Source organism: Coenobita brevimanus, chromosome 76 (genome assembly GCF_032717465.1).
Source record: "Coenobita brevimanus isolate Jiangsu-jjx chromosome 76, ASM3271746v2, whole genome shotgun sequence".
Lineage (NCBI taxonomy): Eukaryota > Metazoa > Arthropoda > Malacostraca > Decapoda > Coenobitidae > Coenobita > Coenobita brevimanus.
This window is the reverse complement of record NC_137029.1, coordinates 9,622,961-9,641,130: the sequence shown is the minus strand read 5'-3', so window position 1 is coordinate 9,641,130 and position 18,170 is coordinate 9,622,961.

The window sequence follows — 18,170 nt, the reverse complement described above, 5'->3', positions numbered from 1 at the left end:
TTATTATTCCTTCCTCAGAGTCTCGCAACGATTCCAGGATAACTGGATTCTGCAGAAGGAATCTGAAAGGCCCAGGTTATGTTTCTTGGCATGGGTCACTGTTGATAGGGAAAAAAATTCAAATCCTTTACGTGCAGTGGCAGAAAGAGTAATATCAATATTACCAGTGAACGAGATAAGGTGATCACGTCTAGTGGAGATTTCAACAAGACCTGTGCAAGTAATCCAAAAACTAAACTTAGTGAACTGATTCCTATGAGTTTATTTCGCTTTATTAAAACAATTTCAAATCCCTCCGATGGAGTCAAGGTCATTGTAGGAAACAGTAGGCGGAAAATAGTGACTGTCTGCAAGACAGTTAATGAATTCTAGGTACTTTTCTTCCTTGCATTTTTTCTTCGATCTTGATATACATGAATGTACTCTTAGGTAACCCAAGTTCTGTGCCAAATAAAAGTGGCCTTAACCTATTTTTGAAGGTCTTCTACTCATTGTTATTCTAAAAATTGTATATCTGAAATTGAAATATCTCATAAACTAATTGAGCGACAGTTATTTGATAAAAAATCCAAAGATAAAAATGTTTGCTGATTAATTTTGGTAAAGTATTTTGCCATTCAGCCTAGTGGAAAGCACCGAATTCATATCTGCTCAGTTTTTTCTTTGCAACACGTTTTTAGAGAAAACCACAAAAGCTTTAAATCCGCAACTATCCAGATACATAGTTGTGTTGTCACTTATGATCTGGAAGGAATGTGGTTACCAATAAGCATATGTTTAGCCAGGTATTGAGATAAACGTAAAATTTATACATGCGTTCTTTGACACCTTTGTCTTCAGATCTTGTTGATGTTACACAGGTCTTCATATCTGGTTTATATTACACATACCTTATATACCATATGGTGATGTTTCCTTTTGTGGCTGCGCCATATAAATGGCAAAGCTCATTGTTTTCATCAGTTTTACTTTTCTTTGCATTTTTTTTTTTTTCGATCTTAATGATATTACACTTGAAGGTATTCTAAGGTAACCCAAGTCCTTGTGCCAAACATAAATAAACGACCTTCACTTATTTATGAAGGTGATACACTAATTTTTATTCTAAAAATTACATACGTGAAATTGAAATATCTCAGTAACTAATTGAGATACAAACTGCTTGAATATCCTATGAGAAAAATGTTTGTTGAATAATTTTGGCTTAATATTTTGTCATTAAGCCTAGTGGAACTTATGTACCAAAATCAAATTTGGTCAGTTTTTCTTTGCAACACGTTTTAGTGAAAACCACATAAGCTTTAAAGCCGTAACTTTCCAATAACTGTGGTCCTCTAATAATTTGAAAAGGACATGTTAAGCTTACAGTTAGCCAGTTATTGAGGAAAATGTAAAATTTACACATCCGTCTTTCGACATCTTTGTCTTCAGATCTTGCTAATGTTACAAAAAAAGTTGCCTTAGGGTTTTGTTGATGTTACACAAGAAGTTAACTTAGGGTCTTCAGATCTTGTTTATATTAATCGTACCTCATGTTTCAAAGCTTCTCTAATGTGGCTGCTGAATATGAGTAAGTACTGAATAAAGTTTTGATTTTTGATGATATTACACAAGAAGGTACCTTAGGATAACTCATGTCTTTCTGTCAAATATAAATGATCTTGAGCTATATATGAAAGTGATATAGTAATTTTTTATTCTAAAAATTGAATATTTAAAATTGAAATATCTCAGAAATTAAATCAGATACAGCTATTTTTTTTTTTTTTTTAATGCGAGGAAGAAGGAACCAAAGGCCATGAGCCCGCAGTAACAGTTCCCTCCAAGAGAAAAACAAAATACAATAGAGAGCCAAATTCAAGATCCGATCATTTTGAGATGCCTGGACACACTGCATTTGAAAGACTGGAGATCATAGGCAGCAGGAAATACAGATAGAGGGAGACAGTTCCAGAGCTGACCTGTTGCATAAATGAAAGACTGGGAGTAACGGTTAACTCTTGCATTAGAGAGTTGGACAGAAAAGGGATGAGAGTTTGCTGCCAGACGGGTGCTACGCGCACGTCGTAGAGGTGGAGGAATGCAAGCAGACAGTTCAAAGGAGCAGTGACCATTAAAGTAGCGATAGAAAAGAGATAAAGATGCAACAGAGCGGCGAAGAGACAGAGGTTGAAGGGAGTCAGTAAGAGGAGGAGAGTTAATGAGACGAAAAGCCTTTGACTCCACCCTATTGAGAAGAGCTGTGTGTGGGGAGCCTCCCCACACATGAGAGTTGTACTCCACACAGGGGCGGATAAAACCCCTGTATAGAGACAACAATTGTGCAGGGGTAAAGAAAGAGCGGAGTCGGCTTAGCACACCCAATCTTTTGGAAGCAGATTTTACAAGAGATGTAATATGATCTTTCCAAGATAAGTCCCGAGTAAATGAAACACCAAGCATGTTCAAGGATGATGCAGGATTAAGCTGAATATTATTAAACATCAATGGATATACCTGTGGAAGATTTTGTCGGGTTGATAGGTGTAAGAACTGAGTCTTAGATGCATTAAAGACAACCAGATTATTTTTACCCCAGTCAGAGATACGAGCCAAGTCAGACATTAGGTGTGCCATAGCCTCATCCCTTGTTTCTTGAAGTAACTGTTGAGATGGGCGTTGCGGGAACCGAATGGAAAGGTGAAGGGTGGAGTCATCAGCGTATGAGTGGATAGGGTTAGATGTACAGCTTAGAAGATCATTGATGAATAAAAGGAAGAGAGTTGGTGACAGGACAGAGCCCTGAGGAACACCACTGTTGATAGATCTAGGAGAAGAACGATGGCCGTCTACAACAGCGGCTATAGAACGACCAGAAAGGAAGCTAGCGATGAAGGCACAGATAGAAGGATAGAAACCGTAGGAGGGCAGTTTGGAAATTAAAGATTTATGCCAGACTCGATCGAAAGCCTTTGAGATGTCAAGTGCAATGGCAAAGCTTTCGCCGAAGTCCCGAAAGGAGGATGACCAGGAGTCTGAAAGGTAGGTGAGAAGATCGCCAGTGGAGCGTCCCTGACGGAACCCATACTGACGATCGGAAAGAAGTTTGTGATAGGAAAGATGCCTTAAAATTTTTCTATTAAGAATTGACTCGAAAACTTTTGAAATACAGGACGTTAAAGCAATTGGACGATAGTTGGAGGGTTGGGAGTGGTCACCCTTCTTTGGGACTGGCTGAATGAGAGCAAACTTCCAGCAAGAAGGAAAGGTACAAGTTGACAGACAAAGGCGAAAGAGTTTGCCTAGGCAGGGTGTAAGCACAGAAGCACAGTTCTTGAGAACAACAGGAGGGACCCCATCAGGCCCATATGCCTTGTTAGTACTGAGGCCAGTGATGGCAGAAATTTCTGTGATAAAAATGTTTGCCAAATAATTTTAGCTTAATATTTTGCCATTTAGCTTAGTAGGAAATTCCGAATGCAAATCACCTCAGGTTTTTATTTGCAACACATTTTAGAGGAAACTACACAAGCTATAAAACTGCAACTTTCCATATAAATGACTCTGGTCCCTCTTTTAATCTGAAAGGAATATGGTTATAGTTAAGTCTACAGTTTGCCAGTTATTGAGAAAAATGTAAAATTTACACATCCGTTCTCTGACACCTTTGTATTCAGATCTTGTCGATGTTACACAAGAAGTTACCTTAGGGTCTTCAGATCATGTTTATATTATTCATACCTTATATAATATGAGACAAAGTTTGCTTCCTATAGCTCTTCAGTAAGTGAAGATAACGAATTAAGCTTTGATTTTGATGATGTTACAAATGAAGGAACTCAAGGGTAACCAAAGTTTTTGTGGGAAGTATAATTGACCTTGACCTTTATTTAAAGGTTGTACAGTAATTTTTATTCCAAAAACTGAATATTTGATATTGAAATATCTCAGAAATTAATTTAGATACAGCTATTTGATTGGCACTCCCGTGGTAAAAATGTTTGCTGAATATTTTTGGACCAATATTTTTCCATTTAGCTTAGTGGAAAGTACCGAAATCAAATCTGCTCAGTGTTTTATTTGCAACACGTTCTTAGAGAAAACCAACACAAGCTTTAAAACTGCAACTATCCAGATTAATAACTCTGGTCCCTCTTATAAGGAATGTAGTTATAGTTAAGCCTACGGTTAGCCAGGTATTGAGAACAATTTAAAATTTACACATCCGTTCTTTGACACCTTTGTCTTCAGATCTTTTTTGATATCACAGAAGAAGTTACCTTATGGTTTTCAGATCTCTCTTACATTTCTCATATCTTATATTAACATGCACGCACCTCAAAACCGGCAAGAAGAGAGGGAGTGTGTGCTGGGCAGTCCCTTCGGGACCTCCCAGGGCCCTGTCTTCCCCGTTACTATTTATAAGTCAGCCCACATCCCACTGACCGGGGTAATATATGGCCCGGCCTTCACTATAGATGAAGGGAATCTTTGAACGAAAGAACGAATTAACATATGGCAAAGCTTCCTTACTGTGTCTACTCAGTAAGAGTAGGTAACGAATTAAGCTTCAATTTTGATGCTACACATGAAGGAACCCTAGGGTAACTCAAGTTTTTTTGCTAAATATAAAGGACCTTGACCTGTGTTTAAAAGTGCTATATTAATTTTTATTCTATAAACTGAACATTTGAAATCGAAAAATCTCATAAACTAATTTAGATACAGCTATTTGGCTGGAATTCCCATGGTAAAAATGTTTACTGAATAATTTTGGCTTAATATTTTGTCATTTAGTTTAGTGGAAAGTACTGAATTCAACTCTGCTCAGTTTTTCAATTTGCAACATGTTTTAGAGAAAACCACACAAGCTTTAAATCTGTAACTTTCCAGGTAATAGCTGAGGTCGCCGTCATGACCTGAAAGGATTATAATTACAATTAAGCATACAGTTACCCAGTTATTGAGAGGAGCGTAAAATTTCCACGTGCGTTCTTCGACATCTTTGCCTTCAGAGCTTTCTGTTGTCATGCAAGAAATTACCTTAGTTTTTTTTTTTTGTTTTATGTGTTCGACTCTTAGTGTCTTCAGAACTTGTATATATTATACTGTATACACCTAATATACAATGTCACAAGAGGAGAGAGTGAGAGGAGTTCGAGCTCATCAGCTCAAGTGTTCACACTGCTACCACTAATCTCTGCTCTTGTTTACAACCCATTGAGTGGGGCTCTTGGCAGATCGTCATGCCTTCAGTGCCGATCTGGGGAACCGTGGTTTGGTTCAATTGCAGGGGGAGGTATGGGTTCATTAAGCGCCAGGACACTGATGCTGATGTAATCGTGCACCACCAAGCTGTAGTTGCACCAAATCCACTGCAGTGTGGATCTCTCAGGGATGGTGAGATGATAGAGTTTGCTATCTTTGGTATTCCCAAGGGTTCTGAGGCCAGGGATGTTACTTGGTCAGGGAGTGTGGCCGTGTAGGGTTCTACCCATGTATAGCGACACTGCTCAGCCCAGGGACACCAGGCCAGGATCCCTGTGAGTCCTAGAAACGTCAGCACCATCGATGAGATGTGCGTTGTGAGGGCGAGGGCTTTTTGGGGGGGTGGCAAGGGGGCATTGTGCATTCTCCTCCCCAGGATCCTTGAGGATAATGGCATTCCCCACCTTGTCATCCCTTCGTGCTTCACCCGTGATGTACATCCCGCCTCCTGTCGTCATCAAAAGCCTAAGGCCCGACTGCTGCAGCCTATTGCTTCCTGAACGATACTAAGGAAGCAGCTGTGGCTTGCCACCCCTCTCAGTTGTCGCACCTGCCCACCCATGGTTACAACCCAGCTCTGGACCAGACCATGAACGTGGTAGTCAGTCCTTCTGGCGACCACCACCAGTTGCCAGCGACTGAGGAGGGGAAAGACTTTTCTTCCGACTCTGCTTCTATGGCTGAGGATGCGTCGACCGACTCCTTGACCAAAGTGGATGTCGTTGAGTCCTCCCCTCCTCTAGCTGAGGAGGATGGCCCATCTTGCCCTTCACTCATAGACAGCGACCGCCAGTTTGAAGTATCTTCCTACCACTTCCTAACACCACCTCCTGGCCCCTGGTGGCCACACCTGGTCATACCAGTTTGGAGGATCATACCATAGAACCTCGTACGATCTTCTCTGGGCAGTTTCCTGATCTACCAGATGACCTGCCGACATGTAAAAATACCCCCGCTAATATCAATACACCAGTCCTGTATGAGACAGCCCTAGCATGTATTCAATATGGACGGTGGATGTTAGCGCCGAAGTGGTGACATGTTATTGTGGAGGTGTAGGAGGACTACTGGGCCTTGGGATAGATCACTGCCCCCGAGAAATAGGCCTTGAAGCCTTTGCCCAGAGTCGGTCACGTAAAAAAAATAAAATAAAAAATAAAGGTGACCTGGGTGAGGGGTTCCCTCCATCTTGATCATCAGGATAGAGACCAATAACGTGGGGAATCTTCGAGCTTTTTACTTTAGGCTCCCTGCTCGCTTGATTCTGTAGACTAGCGTTGTACCTCCTACCCTGTCCTTCTTTCCATGTACGAGTACTTCAGTTAAATATACTTTTATTTGTCTTCTCTGGCCTAGTGACCCTACTAGTGGGTGGTTGTCATAAAGCCCTAACGAAGTTGATGAAGCCATTTGGCGAAGCTTCCTTATTGTGGCTACACAAAAAGAATTGGTAACTAGTTATAATTATTTTTCTTCTTTGCACTGTTTCTTTTCTTCGATATTGATGATATTATACAGGAATGTACCCTAGGGTAACCCAACTACTTGTGCCAAATACAGATGACCTTAACCTACTTTCGAAAGTCATTTACTCATTTTTAGTGCAAAAATTGCATATTTGAAACTGAAATATTTTAGAGACTAATTGAGATACATCTATTTGTTTGAAAATCCTGTGGTAAGAAAATTTGCTGAGAATTGTGGCTTAATATTTTTCCATATAGCCCAGTGGAAAGTACCGAATTCAATTCTGCCCTGTTTTTATTTGCAACACATTTTAAAGAAAACCATAAAAACTTTAAATCAGCAAGGATCCAGATACATAGCTGTTGTTCCGCTTATGATATGAAAGGAATATGGTTACAGTTAAGCATACTGTTAACCAGTTATTGAGACAAATGAAAAATGTACTCATGCATTCTTTCACACCTTTGTCTTTAAATCTTGTTGATATTACACAAGAGGCTACCTTAGGCTAATCTAAGTACATGTTCCAAATATGGATGACCTTAAACTACTTTTAAAGGTCACAAACTTGTTTATGATGTCAAAATCTCATACCTTATAAGAGGTATGGCGAAGCTTCTTTATTGTGGCTATACAATATTATTATTATTATTATTATTATTATTATTGTTATTATTATTATTATTATTATTATTTACTCTTGGGACTATTGTTTGCTTGTCCACATCATGCATGCACTTCCTTCAGTTTTCTTATTATTATTATTATTCATCACCACCACCACCACCATCACCACCACCATTATTATTATTATTATTATTATTAATTTACTGTTGGTACTGTTGTTTGTGTGTGCACATCATGAATGCACTTTCTTCAGTTTTTTTCTTCTTCATCGTCACCATCACCATCTTCACCACCACCACCACCACCACCAATATTATTATTATTATTATTATTATTATTATTATTATTATTATTATATTATTATTGATTATTATTATTGTGGTAGGTGGCGTGCATATCATCCACTCATTGCATGTAGGACATCCTTTCACTGACTCTGCACTGAGCGACAATTGGCAAATGTTTTTTTGTGACCCACAAAACCATTTATTTTGTTCATAGGTAACCATTTAGCCTATGACGTCTGGTGATGTATACTCCAGTGGGTTAAAGCGTTGCAGACATATGAGGCTCGAACTGGTTTACACTCTAGAGGTGATTGGGTTTATTGCACACATAATGCCACTCAGAAGCGAACGAGGGTAGGTCACTCTTGCCTTTAATGTTTAAACTAAGTAGCCTAAAGTGGGCCCCTGCGTTTTTAATGGGGCAGAAAAAGATTGAATGACTGGATATATTATTACTGGAAGGGGATTGGGATAATGAAAAGTACGAGGGAGCACTTCTATTATTTGGTTTTACATACCTGTTTCTTCACCATGCCAATACGATGACCCCTTTTGCATTTCATTTTGCCATTCCCACCCAATTTTACTCTGCTTTGAAGAGACCCTTTGAAGTAAAGGGAATAGGAGTGTTCTTAATTAACCCTTCCACTACCTCGAAGCAATTCTGACCTGAATATAGGCGATTATATTATACTCAAATATTGTCCCTCTCTTCCTGTCATTGATAATAAGTAGTCAGTCTAATCCCCGCCCCCCCCTCTCTCTCTCTCTCTCTCTCTCAAATACACATACCGGTTTTCTCCTAACACAGATAAAAGAAAATCAACCTCCTTATCACAGAGAGCATGGTTTCCCTCTCCATCCATGCGGGTAATGTGCTGATAAAAGGTCCACGGATAACCACGTGCCAGAAAGTTCACTCGGCCAGCAATTAACCCTTGGAGAGGCAATATAGGTGAAACAACCACGCGCTTCAAGTAAAAGGCGTTCCCTCAGATGGATTGCGTAAAAGGACATGAAACTGCAATTTGCCCCACATCAACCAGTCTTAACTCTTCAGTCTGATGAGGTATTTTTTTCTTGTTCTTCAAGGCGATTCTAGTCTGCTTAAGACAGACTTCTAGTAACGAAGATATTAAAAAAAAAAATCTGACCCCTGAAACGTCTCTGGACAAAATAAGTACATTACATACGTCATCGTTGTAAAGGTATTAAACCCTTTCCTGCGAGAAATTTCTCCAATGATCAACTGGACTGTCTGGTGAGAGCAAGAGTAAAATCAAATGCAATACCATTTTGCTTAAAGGGTTAATGAAAATTGCTTCTAAGACTGACACTACAGATGCTTTCTCCTAAGTTTATTAAAATCGACCGTTGGTGTAAAGAGCATGACAAAATAATTTCAGTGAACTGTACAGTTTTCTTGCTGATTCTATACAACATGTGTATTTAAACAAAGGATGCTGTGTATTGTGCACAATTTATTTTAGATACCGATGTCATCAGTGTGTGTAGTACAGTGGAAACTATTAGCATGAAGCTTTCTTGAACAAATAATATTCGGGTATACTACAAGATTAAAGAAAATATATAGGCTACTTTTAGTTCACAGTCCAAGCAAGGGGTGGCTCAATGAGGAGAGAAAAAAAAAAAAACTAAAACTACGAGTTAGAGATACTTACTGGCAAGAACAAAGCTGTAGCAAAACTTCTTGGTAGCAGGATTGCCCAACAGGAGAGGATTGATCAGATATGGTGTCTACGAAATCCAAGAAGGAAAATGTGTACATTTAGTGCAGAAGAGCTTTACCATTTAGTTATACCATTAATATTAGGTGCAAGGAATTATCATTTTGCTATTTATTTATTTATTTATTATGTTTTAACAATAAGTGGATGCCAGACATGAAGAGAGGATTTTCTCACTGACATGTGGAGAGGAAGGGAGTGTTCCCCCGAGTGAGGTGAGTGTTATGAGTGAGCGGTCTCCTTAGCTAAGGGGTAAATGGTGCCTTCAGTAGGGGGAGGCTCGGGAAACAATCTTATTTCTTGATAATGAGCCTCCATCTGCAAAATATTGATTTCTGTTGATGCGAGGGGCTTCCATTTGTATCACAGTGCCTTGTAAGTGAGATGGGGTTCTCTGGTTTCGTTAGAAGGAGCCTATTAACAATAATAAAAGTTTCCAAGGAGGGGGCTGGAAGGACGATTGCTAATTCCTCTCCCACCCTTGGCTGCGTCTTTCCTGAAGGACGTTTTAAATCACAGAATTTGAATGTTAATACCGAGGTTGGGCATTCTGTGATTACTGATGGAGAATTACATTAAATCTCTACCCTTAGCTTATGTACAGTATACATATATCAGTTACCTCTACGAGGGGCCAATAGAAAATTTTGTCATGAACACTGAATTCATGCAGCTGTAGTTTGTTGGGATTATTTTCACATTTCTGTCTGGTAGCAATGTTAAATTGCATTTATGCCCTCATTGTTGTAATGTTGTTAATCTGTTGGACCATTACATTAGAATATTCTACTTTAGTTCCTATTACGGATAGTTAAATTAACAGAATTTAAATTTTTCAGAAAATTAATATTGCCTTACTCAAACACCCGCTTTCCTCCCAAGCCTCCTGCCCAAACATTTCTTTTATCACCTCGACCGAATCGCTTAAATCCCTCGGGAGAGAAAGACCCACTAGGAAGGATTATCCTTTCCCTGTTATGACGGCTATCCCTTACCTGGTGCCCCAATCACCCCCTCACCCCTGCCCTCTTACTCTTCTTCCCCATCTCTCTCTCTCTCTCTCTCTCTCTCTCTCTCTCTCTCTCTTTCTTCTTTATTCTCTTTTCTCTTCTCTCTTCTCTTCTCTTCACAAAACGCCCGCACCCTCTCTCTCTCTTTCTCCTTCTGCTCTCCTCCCCTTCTCCCTTACTTCGTCCCTCCTCTCATTCCTCTCTACCACCCTTCCTCTGACCTGACCCAGTTTTGCGCCCCTGTGCCCTTCACTTGTTTACCAAGTGAGGTCCACATCTTCTCCCGTTACCCTGCTTCGACTTTTGACAAATATTTTTCATTCATTACCAAGATTTCCAGCGAATACTTGGGAGGAATCATGTATCAGAGATGAACAGGACTTAAAGACTCTGCACCACATTTCAAAGCAGGACGTATTTCTATTGATTTATATGTACTGATTTCATCGTATTATGTTTAAATGATTAATGTTTGTTATAGGGATTAAATTGTTCCAACCTTACAAGACTAAACGCAATGCATACAGTTCCAGAATATGGGTATGCTTAGTCCGTCCAGTGATTCAGGTTTTGGTATTAAATATTCAGTATCCCCTCGTTATCAGAATGAAACCTGTTATGTTTTTCTTGAAGCGAATAACCATTTTCAAGCCAATATTATATAGTGGTGACTGCGTGTTGTCTATGTAGTGCTATGACTATAGTAGGGTATGATATTGATGTGGTCATGCCCACATTAATGTTTCTGATACACTGATATGGCATGAGAAAGGAAATCCAGATGAGAGGTGGGGAGAATACACGATTGAGGAATGGTTGTAGATTGCATAAACCGTAAAGAAAAATATGATCCGTGACATATGGGGGACAAGAAAATTTATGTATTTAAGAAAACTACTGCTACTCACCCAAAGAGGATGGATATTACTGGCAGGATGAACTGAGTAAAGTAAGCAAGTTTGGAAACAATATATGACGTGAAAGATACGGAAAAGGGTAACATTATATACGTTAATCAAATATGTCTGTGATCGAGGTGCAGAGGATGAGGAAGCAAAGGACCTGAAGAAATCCGAATACAGTAGTCCGAAGTAATGGACGGCAATGGACATGAAAGGTAGTATGTGTCAGATTGGTTCAGTTTTATGATCCGGTGCTGCGAAAGTGACAATCTTGCGAAGCGCCACTTTATGGATGTTTCTCCCCAGAGAAGGTGTCATACATTTCCAAAGCTTGAGTGATTAGTGAATGATATGAAACTTTTTTACCGGGCACCATTAGTGTTGCGTTTTTCCATTATTCCCGTTTCTGTGACCTTACTTATCTCATGTATATTTGTGGAAGTAGATTTGGTATGATATATATATAATATTCAGGGCCCTAATATATGTAATCTGCACATGTTTCCACTAAATATTAACATGATCAAATTATGTACCCTAGAACTGTCTCTGTATTCTCATTTATCAGACTGATAGATTACCCTTGACAGTAGTGTAGGCCTGGGCAGGTGGTGGTAGGCCGTATCTGGTGGCGGGTGTGGTAGTGGTGGTGGCAGAGGAAAACACCGCCTTTGTTTGCATTGTTCGTCCTAACGCACCCAGGACACGAGCTTTGTTCTTGGCAAAAACAGGGTTACTGCTTTCTCACCGCTAATATCCCTGGTTTGTCAATATTTGTACATTTACCTGACATAACAGAAGCTCTGCCCATGTGTTAACCCTCTAAATTATTTCACCGCGAAGCTGATACTTTTTTTTTTTTTTATGTGTGTTCGACTCTGGGCATAGGCTTCACAGCCTGCTATCAAGGTCCAGCAGTCATCCTACATACCATACACCTATACATGTCACCACTTCGGCGCTAACACCCACCGTCCATACTGAATACATGCTAGGGCTGTCTCATACAGGACTGGTGTATTGGTATTAGCGGGGGTATTTTTACGACATGTCGGCGGGTCTTCTGGTAGATCAGTAAAGCCTGATTTAATGAAATTCAAATCCTTAAACTGTTCCCTGCCCCAGCCGGGATTTGAACCTGGGTCCGTTAGAACGGCAAGCCACCTCTCTACCGATTGAGCCACGCCTCTTGAAAGTTATTTAACTCTAAGAGTCAGTTATACTGGTGAGCATTATATAAAGCTGTATCTAACATCTCCACCTCGAAATGTCTCCCCTTAGCAAAAGAAAAAAAATCACGTAGAAATGATACACGATACTGAAAAAGTCGTTATTTTATTCAGGGATTAGCAGCGAATTGTCTGCTTTATATCTTATATCTTCTTCTGTAAGGCAATAATATTCCTGTCTGAAAAACCCGAGATCTAAAAGTTTATTTCGTTTTTGGCTAACACAACGCGCGGTATTCTTCAGCCCATAGAAACTCGCCGCAGCCAAAGAATTACATATGCTATCTGCATACTGCTGTTTGCATCTCTGCTACAAAATTTCATCAATGACCATTTTCCTTGATATTCATAGTATGGTTAAATGATGCTGAACAAATAAGAAAATCTAAATGGTCGTGTGGCTTTCTCCAGCATTTTGCTTGCCATGGTATACATACACACACACACACACACACACACACACACACACACACACACACACGCACACGAAAGCACGCGCGCGCGCGCATGATGCAAACAATTTTACAGCTCCGATGGCACAGGAAAAGAGAAGTATTTTTGTGTTTTACCCTCCACCTGACAAAGTCAGATGAAAGTTTTGTTATCATTGGGATCAATAGGTGTCAGTCCGTAGAGCTGGGCAGTAGGGCGACAGGTCGGGAGTAGAGATTTCGTTTTCAGGCCAGAACTCAGAAAGTACTCACTATAGAGTCATGAATTTTCGCATAGTTATGTGTCTTATAGTGAAATGGTGCCTGGTAGATAGAATGCTATGTCTTAAGTAGTTTTTTTTTTTTTTCTGTTGAAAATATTGAAAAAGGAAACAATCCAGAGATTTCAATGCGGCCTGCACAAGGAATCTGAAGGGCCCAGGTTACGTGTCCTCAAGGCGTTCTCCTTACGCCCACCTTTAAAAGAAAAGATTGGAGGCGAAGGGGTCGTTATACGCTTGGTTTGGTGTGCAGGGAGGAGGGGGATTTTGTGCTTGCTCAGTCGGAGGGCTGCAACAGCCTATGATTTATTTCCCCTAAACATCCTTAACATGCGTATTCAGCTCACAGTGCCGCCAAGTGCCCGAATAGTAGAATTATAGTACTTTTATTCTACTATTACTCACTTTTGGTGAGCTTGATTGGTCAGAAGCAATAATTTTGACGAAAAAAGTTTTTTCATCTTAATCCTTTCAGTTAGACGACGTGGTTTACTGGTCATGTCATGTAGCTTCCAGTCGGTTTTGTTAACTCTGGAGAGACCAGTGATGGTGACGTGAGTAAAAACTCTCCATTAACCCCAACACAGGCTGATGTCTGCCCCAGATTTGAATAAAATCGTTTGAAGGTAGCAATAATAATATGAAAAGAACGTAATTGGATCTAAAAGGCAAATAATGAGTTCATTCTCATGCAGGTACGATTATCCTATACAAGAAAACATCAAAGAGCCAAGGATGAAAGACGCATTAAAAGAGACGATACGGACGAAGAGTACCGTTTACGAATAAAAAAAGAAAGGTATGATTTCACAAGCCATTATCAGGCATGAATATAGCCTTTGCATTCATCGCCATGACAAATGTAAACAATTCTCCAACTCTAATATGGCCAAGGTTAAGATAAGGGATAGTATGATGGTAGATGGAAAACATTATTGTGTATGTATGTGCATGTGCGTGCGTGCATGCATGCAAGCGTGCGTACATTATTCATTACTACTAAATCCGATTTCTTTTTTTATTATTTTATGTGTCCGATTCTGAGCAAAGGCTTCAGGGCTTATTTCCCGGGGGCAGTGGCCTACTCAAAGGTCCAGTTGTCCTCCTACACCTCCACATGTCACCACTTTTGCTCTGACACCCACAATCAGTATTGAATACATGCTAGGGCTGTCTCATACAGGACAGGTGTATTGGTATTATGTTGATTACGCAGATTTCTAGTAATATGTGAATCGATTCCAGATTTAGTTGTTAGGTTTCAGAAGAACAGTTTCGTTCAGGTCAACTTGCCATGTTTTTTTTTTTTTTTTTTTTTTTTTTTTTTTTTTTTTATATATAAATCGACAGTGGCGACTTCCCCGACTCCTATGCCCAGGATGCCGAATCATTCCGGGTGAGGTTGCTAACATCTTCCCCAGCGAAAGCGCAATCAGTCACACTTATCGCGAAGGTTGTCTTGATATGCTCGTGTTTTAAGAAGGGGACTCACTCTGACTTAAGATAATCAGTCTCCTTGCAATTCTGATTGACCAGTTAAAGGCTTGAAGTAATACAAGAAAGTGTTTCGTTGCATTTAAGTGGGACTAAACTCAAGCTTTAAAACAGTAGGAATCGGAAAGATAATTTCATTGCAGTGAACTAGGACTACCTCTTGTGCTAGTTACTGGCGGCATAAGGTTAAAGTCAAAGTTTAAGCCTATGCTTCGCCTGCACATAGAAGGTATATCAGCAGGACTTTTTGGTAAATTTCACTTTATGATACCAAACAATACAGAATTAAAGAAAGGGGGGGGGACGAAATGGCAGAATGAGGGACGAAATGGCAGAGTGAACGGCAAACGAATCCATGAAATACCAGTTTGATAATACTCGTAATCACTTTTTTTTTTTTTTTTTTTTGATGAAGAAGACATTCGGATACACAAACAGCAGCGTCTGGCCACCCACTGCGTCAAACTGGCACCGGAGAGCCGTGAGGAATACCCGGTGCGGTGGCCACGTCAGGCAGGCTCGCACACACCGCCACAACACCAGCCACATAACCGCAGACCATCACCCAGCCAGAGATTTACGACAGTGGCCCGGATAAGGGTGAGGCAGGAGCAGAGGGGTTAGGTAGGGTGCGTAGCGTGAGAGCAGTGAGTGGAAGGAGGGTGCATAGAGTAAAGGGTACTGTGAGGTAAGGTGTGGGGAGGCTGGATTAATATAAGAATTGAGAAGGAACGAAAAGAGCAGGAATGTAAGGCAAGAAAGATGTAAGGGAGGGTGTGGAAAGGGCGGGTTAAAGTAAGAGAGGAGTGGTAAGGTAAGGTGTAGTGTATGAGGTAAGGGAAATGGTACATGATAAGGCTGGGTGAGGGCAGAGTAGAGTAAGGCAGAGTGAGGGGTAAAGCAAGGTAGGAAGGGTGAAGGAAAAGTTGGGTAAGATTAAAGGAACAGGATGAAGGAGTTGAAGGTGAAGACAGGCAGAGAACCCTCACCAGTTATTTCCTACAGCGTAGAAAAAGAAAGATGCTCGGAAAAAAAAAAAAAAAAGACCTTATCAGGAAGTCTGTCAGATAACATTAAGATAGTGTAATAAATCCAGTTTCCCTTTTACAAGCATGAAATGCTTTTTGTGTGTGTGCTATAAATAATATGAGATCCAGTAGTATTGTATATATATTTCAAAATGTATAATTTCCGGTATATAGAAGATTCTGGAACTGTTTATGATGTTCCAACATGCTAGTAATAATGTAATAGCAATTTCTATTTTTATTTTGCATCACTCGGTGGCTAGTCTGTTCTCCACAACTCAGCTCAGGCGACCCTGAAAGTAAATTGAAACATTGGTAGGCAGTAGATGCAATATGTTGATTCTATTTAATTCTTGTAGTCTCATGGTAGTAAATAAACTCTCTCCTCAAACAATATTTTAACTTTAATTGACCGTATATAAACTTAAATTTAAATTATTGCCGAATTCAAGTGTACGAATGTGTTATTAAACAAGCACGTAAAAACTAAACTTACAAGTATAGGCATGAAAGATAACTATCAATGTTAATATGGTTAAATTACGATTAACGACAAAAGTAATAATGTGTAGTCTACGAAATGGATTAAATAAGAGATGCAATATTTAGGCTTGTTATGATAATAGGGATCAAGCTAACCTCCATTAGAGCTAATTTAGATGTAACTACATATAATTGAGAGCTGATAACCCCATGTCTGGCAACAGGACATGTATCTCCTTACTAGTTGCCCAAGCCCGTAACTGAGAGAGTTTTTCATTTTACAAAATATATATCTCCATTCAGACATACATCCTAATGGTAAACAAATAGCAGTACTCTTAGAGTATACATATCTAAGTACAGTATACAAGTCCACCTATACACCTCAATGGCAGTGTCCTAATATACCAGAGAAATCCGTGTATTTGTCATTCATGACAACTGAATTTAGCTAACCTGGATAAGGAAACCTTGGGAACTCAAATAAGACCATCGATTCTGTTTTCATATGGTATTGGCAAATGTCGCAATACCCAAAATAATTTACCCTGTGGACCTTCACACTGTATGTTCTTAACTTTACACAGTCTGATATGCAAGTGAAAAAATATTTAATAAAATGTATCAAGATTTAGGGATGACAGTGCAAACACACACACACACACACACACACACACACACACACACACACACACACACACACACGGAATAAGGTCGAGGTAGTAAAACGATATTTAATCTTTTTTTTTTTTTTTCGTAACAGAACACTTTGGTATATTGATTGGTTGATTAATAGGTATACCGGTACCATTATCGTAACACTTGTTGGGTGCGCTGATGCTACGCTATAATGGCACATAGTGTAGGGATGGGACTGTATGTCGTTTTACTGCCTTGAACGTGTTTCAGTAGTATTTGGCGCACTGTTATCCTTGCATGTTTATACATTCTATTGATTTTTATTATGCTGTTTTTACTGTTCTTGTTACAGGCTTCTTTGGAAGAAAGCTTTTTTTTTTTTTTTTTTTTTTTCAGTGATGGGACTAACCCCCTTCAGTTCGAAAAGTCTCTCTGTAGGTGAATAAAATTTTCTGGAGATAATAGTAAGGAAGAGCGCTGAGAGAACACAACACCCACGCCTTGTGACAGAAAGTTTGAACTAGCTTTGTGACCTTGACCTTTGGCCGATTGTTCAGTAACTAGCAATACTTCATCGTTGCATTGCATGACCATTACCCCTCCACTACGTATGGTTCAAAATGGATCAAATTTAAGTTGACCTTGTCCTATGACCTTTACTTTAGTCTTATTGCTTTAAAAAAGGAGTAAGCCGAAAGTTTAACGCTACTCGGTGACCCTAAATTTTGATCGATTGTTCTCAAATTTGAAACACTTCACTCATTGGTTACTGACATAGCCTTCTGCCAATTTTTGTCCAGTCGGCTCAAAAGTGTAAAGATGACCTATTCCCGACCTCTGACTTCTCTCGGGCAATACATGCCGTGCTATCGACTCATTGGAGAATGAAACCCCCTCTATAATGTGTGTGTGTGTGTGGGGGGGGTAGGCGGGGACGCTCACCATCCACTCACTCGATGTAGTGCTGCTTTGGGTGTCTGCCCTTTCCTCTCTTTTTTCCTTCCTCTTTAGTCTTTCTTTCCTTCATTCTGTCCTTTCTTCTGCCTACGGGTGACTATGCACTCCCTCTTCTTTCTTTCCTTCTTTCTTTCTTTCCTCTTCCTTCTGCCTCTGGGTGACTGTACACTGAGTCACAAACCACATGGTTTCCTGTACACCAGGAAACCATTTACTACGCTGGGTGGTAACTATATAACCAAATTACGGCGCCTGGTGATTTAGTGGGTAATTAAGGTGCACCAAACGGATTGAGCCCGTGTAGGTTTTTATCCAAGAGATGATTGGGGTTTATTGCTCA